Raw genomic sequence first — 7,930 nt, 5'->3', positions numbered from 1 at the left:
GCGTTTTTTATTTTTCCGGGGCTCGGTGTGACACTTGACCTCTTGTTGCTATAGAAATGTGGTGGCGAGAAGAACATCCGTGGAGAAGCCTCCTTGACCCTTCGGTTTAAGTCGTGGTATGAAACCTCCTTGGAGAAAACTCCTCCTGCTAATATTAATGAAGAAAAATTCGGTTTGCGAAGAATTAGCCACTTATGTGTTTGCATAATCAGCTCCTTTACCTCGCTACTCGTCCTGCCTTAATCACCTGGACTCTCCAAAACACCTACACCCTTCTCAGGATCAGACATGGGACCAGTGGCGCGCGTGGCTATCAGACGAATTAATCTGTCAAACTTGATTGCTATTGGAGGCGTGTGATTATGCTGTCCTGATTACAAAGCCAGCCAGAGGACCATACACTCCCGGCTCACACTCGGTCAAGGTGGATGGAGAAATCACGCAATGATTGCGTTGGGACGGATTGGTCTTGCTGTCACGCCGTCGCCCGGCTCGTCTGAAGTGGGACTGTGATTAATACAGGGCCACTTCAGCGCTATACAACCGGTAACAACACTTAACGAGACCTCCGGCTTTCGCATCAAAACTTGGCCTTTTTACACCATCCTAAAGCAAACACTTAATTTGACGGGCAGCGTAAACGCATCAGTTCCGGTCTCGTAGCCGACGTCTGGACAGCAGACGGGATTTTAGAGTAAACTCGAGGCAAAATTTAGAGGGAACTTGAATAATAATATTTTTGAGTACTAAACGCACTGCATTAATATTTACAGCAATTACATAGATTAAAAATCATGGGACTAAAAATGTATCAAAACCTTGCATCTCAAATTACTTATGGAAAAGACACATCCACTTTTGAACTTTTTTAATATGTACTATATGTATTGCATACTTTTTCCATGTATTTTTATTTTTTACAATTCTTTCGTTTTATTTTACATATGAATGTTTTCCTCATGTGATGTTGTAAACACTGTTCCCATAGAATAAAGGTTTATTACTTTAACGTGTGATCTTTACATTACAATTCTTTTTTACTAAATTACTCTCACTTGTGATTTTACAACATAACTTTGTTATTTCCACATAAAATGTATATATGTTTTTACATTTTTGTTGCAGATATTGGGGATTTTTACATGATCTATTTATCTCACATCTGATTTCTACCTGATTTGTTAACTTTAATGTCTGATTAAAGTATATCATTAATTATTTTTATATAAATTATTTGTGATATTTTTACTTGCAAATATATTAATTGATTTATCACGATTTCTTTGATTTTTTTTTACAACTTATTTAATTTTTACATAATTCTTTACACTTGATTTGTAGATATAATAAATTTTCTTTCATTTCTTTTTACAGGAATCCATTACTTGCACATGTAATTTTTCAAGCTTTAAGCTTGATTTTTTTTTACTTGTCATGAGATTGTATTTCTAATTTAACATGATTTATTCATATATATTAATTTTTGTGTTTTTTTTTATCAGATTGGCTATTACATCTGATTTTTGCAAAACTTTTACTTCTTTACATTATTTACCCTTCCCCCCCCCCCACTTGATACATCCAGTTTTGCATTGATCTATTTATTTATTTGTTTATTTATTATTTTGTTCTGCATAAATTAGTTGGCTGTTATGACTTTTATCAGCTGGAGAACAATTCTTTACATGAATTATCACTTTTTACATAAAACATTCTGTAAGCTGAAAAAGAAAATCAAAATATTTCCTAAAGTAATAAAACTTTGAACGAATGCCACATTTACATCATGGTTCCAGTACAACTTCAGTATAAATAAATGTCTTTACATAAACTTTTTGGACCATTTGTGTTACTTGTAATTACAAAAGAATGTTTGTAATGCTTAAAACTCTCCCTTTAACTGTTTTATTCTTTATGTGCATACTTTTGCAACCCATAAAGTTTTAATTTCGGTGTTAAAAGCATGTCATGGCCGTGTTGGCCTCGTTTAGCGCCTGTAACGTCCTCACCACCCATCTGTAGGTTGCCCTGAGCCTGGGAGAGGACGGAGAATGCCGCATTGCCGCCGTAGACCATGTGGTGGGTCACATGGCGCTCCGAGGCTGGGCACCGGCGTGGGTGCTGGTGATGTTCAGCCAGCAGGACGCGTCATGTGCACAGAGCAGCCTACACTCCGAGGAGTCCCTCAGAACTCGTGCATGCCACTTGCCGACAGATTGTGGGAGTCCAGAGCATCGCTGAGCGAACCGGCTTCACACAAATTAGACCAGTTCTTCAGCTGGGACTTGAGAGCCGTGAAGTTTATAAATGTCGGACTGTACCAGGATTTTCGAGGGAATAAATAAAGCGTTCTCTGTGCATTGACCTCCTGTCTACATGACAATAATTAGCATTCTGTAACACAATGCTGTATAAATATTAACTCCATCTTAGTCACGTTTATACTTTAATATCATTTTACATTGATATAATTATTTGTGATATTTTTACTTGCGAATGTATTTATCGATTTATTATACAAAGTGATTTTTTTCACATCCTGCTTTATCCCATCTTTCTAACTGGAACATATGAAAAAAAAAATTCACTCTGCTTTAAGGTACATCTGACATAATTTAATTATATTAATATGAAATAGGAAGGAAGAATGTGTATACACACACACAGTACATACGCGTCTGACTTCATCCAACAATGAAGTGAATTGTAAAAATATTTGGTGTTTATATTCTGTAAAACTGCAGCTGACCTCGAGTGTAACTGTATGCACAGTTTCCATAGGAGAATTTTCATGCTAAGAAATCGACAGACTCAAAAATTGATGCTATCATTGTAAAAACGATGCTTTTATGTCACTGTGGATTTCTTGCTACAAATACAAAAATAAATAAATAAACATTAAATATTTTTTCCTCATTCATTTTTAGAATAGTTGAACAATAAAAGTACTTAAAGCTCATGGTTATGAAAATTAGAGACCCATTTGACTGTCCAAACTTTCTTTTTGTACAATAGGACCACTTTAAATATTTCAAAAATTCAATGCTTATATTCAAATCTTTAAACTAAAACTGCAAATGACCTTGGCTGTAACTGTATGCAAAGTTTCCAGAGATGAATTTTCATGCTAAATCTTTCACACCACAGAGGTCATCCACACACAGAAAGTCAAGACAAAAGAGGCCATTAAGAAAGGCAGAATTTGAATCTTTAAATCTATCTCACCCGAGAAACACAACCTAGAGAGTCGGAAGTCGCTAGGATTCTGTCAGCTTTTAGCGAAATAAGCCACTCAAACTCGCCCTACAGCCTGTTAACAGATACATATAATTATCCTGTTTATTCACCTTCGAACAAAACGTGTTAAAGACGGCGCTTTTATTTCAATCCATTCGTAGTGGAGTTGAATTTCACGCAGATTTCAAGTTGTAGTAATTTGTGATTTGTAAATATTAAAACTTCTTAATTGTGCCGTTAAACATGAATAGAAAATACTGTACTGAACAAAATAATAGCAAGTAATGATGCGTTACATCATATTATCATAACGGATAAGATAGCACTTGATCCGTCCATATACTGTATAGTGTTGTATCAGTTACATGATCATTAAATCGGGTAAATTTGGGGTTTAATGTAATAGTATTTGTTTTGTTCATTCTGTAAAGAAAATGTGCCCAAGCACTCACTACTACACTTACTGCTCACTTTAAGCCTTGAAAATCACTTTTACCCCCCCCCCCAAAAAAAAAAAAAAAAAAAAACATTACTGAAGAACTCTTGAAGGGTCCCTCACATAATTAACACCCCCAATATGTGGACCCCCAAATAATAAATCTTACTAAAGTCTGTTACTTTCACTAACAGAATAAAATTTCTACTTTTCTTCATCCTTTTTTATTCGAATACATTTTTCTTCTGGTTCAAAAAAATAAAAAATAAATAAACACCTTGTTGTAGATCTGTATCTATTTTTTACATGTTCCTACAGAAGTGCAACCAAAGAACCTTTACGGTTTACTACTGTACTGCAGGTTTGTCTGTGCACAAACATTTTGTGGGAAAAAAAGCACTCCCTTTCATAATGATTTATATATCTATAAAAAAAATGAAAGTAACACATCTTTTGCTTCCTGACAGCAGGGGGCCAAAAGTATTAAGACAGCATACTGTATTCCATTTCTCCCTGTGCACAGAACAGGTCATGTCACTAATTAGTTGGTTTAGTTGATAAATGGAACAAATAAACGAAAGGAATTTTACTTCCTTAAGCCGGGGGTCCATCTCTGCATAAAAGAATGCCTTTAAATATGGGATTCTTAAGTAAATTGGGATCTTCTGTGGCAAATTTATTACTGCCCATGATCTTCAGGAAGCGATCAAGCAGGCGTGGATTTATTGAGAGACGTCTTTTTGAAAGGAGGTGGAAAGGAGGTGAAGAGGCGGGTACAGGCAGGTTGGAATGGGTGGAGAAAAGTGTCAGGTGTGTTGTACGATAAAAGAGTATTAGCGAGAATAAAAGAAAAGGTGTACAGGACAGTGGTGAGACCAGCGATGCTCTACGGCTTAGAGACAGTGGCACTGAAGAAAAGAGATGCCAGATTGAGGTGGTTTGGACATGTTCAGAGGAGAGATGGTGAATATATCGGTAGAAGGATGCTGAGGTTGGAACTGCCAGGCAGGAGGTCTAGAGGAAGACCAAAGAGGAGATTTATGGATGCAGTGAGAGAGGACGTGGAGTGAGAGAAAAGGATGCAGAGGATAGGGTTAGATGGAGGCAGATGATTCACTGTGGCGACCCCTGAAAGGGAACAGCCGAAAGACAAAGAAGAAGACTAAACGCAGATTTTTCCATAAAGTAACTAATTATTCGTATTATCTTGATCTTGTCTAATTAGTAAAAAAAATATAAATGAATAAAGAAGGTCATTAAAACACTGAATTTCAGCTGAATACTTTTGTCCACCAAAGCCCATCCACTCAGACTGGTGTTCAATGTGCAAGCGATGATAGGGTTTAGCATTCACTCTCTCCTCATTTATCACAAGGACAGGCTACAACAAAGAAAGCAATGTCACATTTTGATTTATGAAATAAATAACTATTCAATGAATCAATGAACGTTTGCGCAAAATGGAACAAGGCTGTTCTCTGAATAAATACACCTAAAAATAATGATAACAAGAAAACCAATCTACCTTCCAAAAATCAAAGTAGATCAATGTTCAGTTTAAACAATGACGATAGGGATGTTTTCAGTACTGAAGTGAAGAGCCCAAGATCAGTCTTCAGCTTTACATGGAGCACTGCCTGCCTCGGTGCCTTGTATTGGAAGCTTCTGCTAACCTACAGTAGATATCTAGATATCTTAATCCATGTCAAGCAGGACAATGTCAGAAATCCATTCTTCATTCTTCTCTGGTTGTTTTTCTACAGAAAAAAAACTTACACCCAAAATGTTGTTCTGTACAGAAGATAGACAGCAGCAGTGCTGAACAGGTTCTTATCATCTCCGCTAAAGTTAGAAAGATGAGCTGGAGCTTGTTTACCTTCACACTGTCACGGATTTCTCGCGGGTCGTTCGACGTCAAGCGGAAGAGAAAGCTCCGTCTTCAGCTCGTCCTCGTAGAGAATGTAAACAGCTTCCACTGTTTCCCGATTTTGGGACGTTCATCCGATTGGATCGTCCTTGTCCGCCCCCTTTGAATCTATTGCTAAGCTAGTTCAGTCGCAGTATCCAGAAATCCATAGTACGCGCTAGTCCTGAAGTATGCCTCCACAGACTCAAAACTCACAAGCGCTTTCTGTTTCCTCTCCTTGTGTTAAAATGCCAAGGCTCTCTGCCTTCTCTGACAGACCTCTAAATATTTTCTCAAACTTCTCTTCAGACCTTGTGTGTGAAGCATGACATCAATTACCTTGTTGGCAGTGGAGCTTTCTTTCTGCAGAGAATCTGATGCGAGAGAGATGACTTGGAAAAGAAGAGTGGTGATATCCAGGCATAGAATACTACTGTATATATATATATATATATATATATATATATATAAGTTGAGCGGATTTTATTTAGATCATAGGAGAATTGATCTTTTGCCAAGTTTTTAATATGGGTAAGTGAACAAATATGCACATTTTCTTACTTACTCATTTGCTATAGCGCTTATCCTGTGCAGGGTCGCAGGAGGCCTGGAGCTTATCCCAGGGGACATGGGGTACAAGGCAGGGTACAACATGAACAGGGGACAGGGAGTCAATCCATCACAAGCCACACAGGATTTTGGAAATTAGCCTACTCTGCATGTCTGTGGACTGCGGGAGGAAACCCAGCAAGCACAGGGAGAACATCCGATCTCTACACCCACTGACCTGAAGGCAGGACTCGAACCCTCGACCCTGGTGATGAGACGCCACAGTGCTCACCACAACATCATTATACTGCCTGCACATCATCTCAGGATATTCAAATAGCATTGCATAGACTACTGACCATGTATTATATACACCACCAATCAAAAGTTTGTACACCCCTTCTAACTCCATGGTCTTTCCTTTTTTTTTTTTTACACTGTAAAACAATACTGAAGGTAAAGTTCATCCAAAATACACAAAAATTTAAACAGTTGATATTGAAATGTATCTGCTACTTATGATCTCTAAATTCTTCATCTGAGGTGCTGGTTGTCAATTGGTGATTTCTGAGGCTGGTGACTCTAAATGAACTTATCCTCTGCAGCAGAGGTCAGTTTTGGTCTTGCTTTCCTGAGAAGGTCTTCATGAGAGAGTTTCATTATGGTGTTTGATGGGTTTTGCATATAAATGCACTTGACATGATATTGTTCTTGCAAGAACTGTTCCAGAACATCTGACCATCATTTCTTAATATAAGACAACTGACTGTAATTGTTACTGAATTACCTAACGCCGTTATCGCATATATACTATAGTATATAGTTTTGAAATCACCAGTATTGTTCCAGAACGTAGAAAATAAATCACAAAACCATTTCTTTTTCATTTCCTAACCATGCAAAAACAATGCCGAGGCTTAAGGCGAACACTATTGTTGCCTGGATGTCACCTATAAAGGAATGTCAGCTGCTGCTCAGGGTGCTCGATTTGTGTGTGTTAACTGTAGTGACTGTGATAAAGGAAGTTGAAGGGCTGCTGGAGGGTGGGGTGGTGCTTGTGCAATCTTAAACGAGGTTCTTGGGCATTGCAACATGCTTTTTAACTGGGAATCAATGCCATGGAGCAGATGTAAAATTTTAAACCTAAAATGAAAAAGGACACTTATCTAGTCAGACGGCCAAAGATGGCAAGTCCTCGAGCACCCTCGTCATGAACACTAATTCGATCCATTAGACATAGCTCGTAAAGAGATAAATAAATAAACAAATAAAAAACAACAACTGTAAGGCTAGTTTAGAAATATTTTATTCATAAACATCAGTCATAAAAATAACAAACATCAAAGTTCATTCAAAGTACTTTGTATAAACCGTCTTAATATATACAAATTTGTTCTCCCACTATAGGAAGAGATTAAAAATAATTTAAGGCAAGTTTCCCATAAACATTTCCCCAGTCCTTCTTTTTTTCTTACTTATGTTCTTTCTTTCTGTCATTCTTTCTTTTTGTGTGTGTGAAAACAAACCACAATATAATTATGTCATAACCGTAACCGTAATAAGACACCTTTGACCTTCATGTAGAAGAACGATTGAAAAAAAAAGAAGAATTAGAAAGAAAATGCAGCAATGTGTGCTACCTAAGTTAACAAACAGCAATGTCCAGCCTGGTGCTATTCTAGTCTTCATCACATTACACACTACGAGAGCCATGTGAGCTAGATGATTCATAATCGGTTCGTTTATGTACATGTACAAACTAGGGGTCTGTCAAAGGACGACACATGGGTTCTAAGTGGACA

The sequence above is a fragment of the Clarias gariepinus genome, chromosome 20, assembly GCF_024256425.1.
Source record: "Clarias gariepinus isolate MV-2021 ecotype Netherlands chromosome 20, CGAR_prim_01v2, whole genome shotgun sequence".
Lineage (NCBI taxonomy): Eukaryota > Metazoa > Chordata > Actinopteri > Siluriformes > Clariidae > Clarias > Clarias gariepinus.
Note: the sequence above shows the minus strand (reverse complement) of the source record.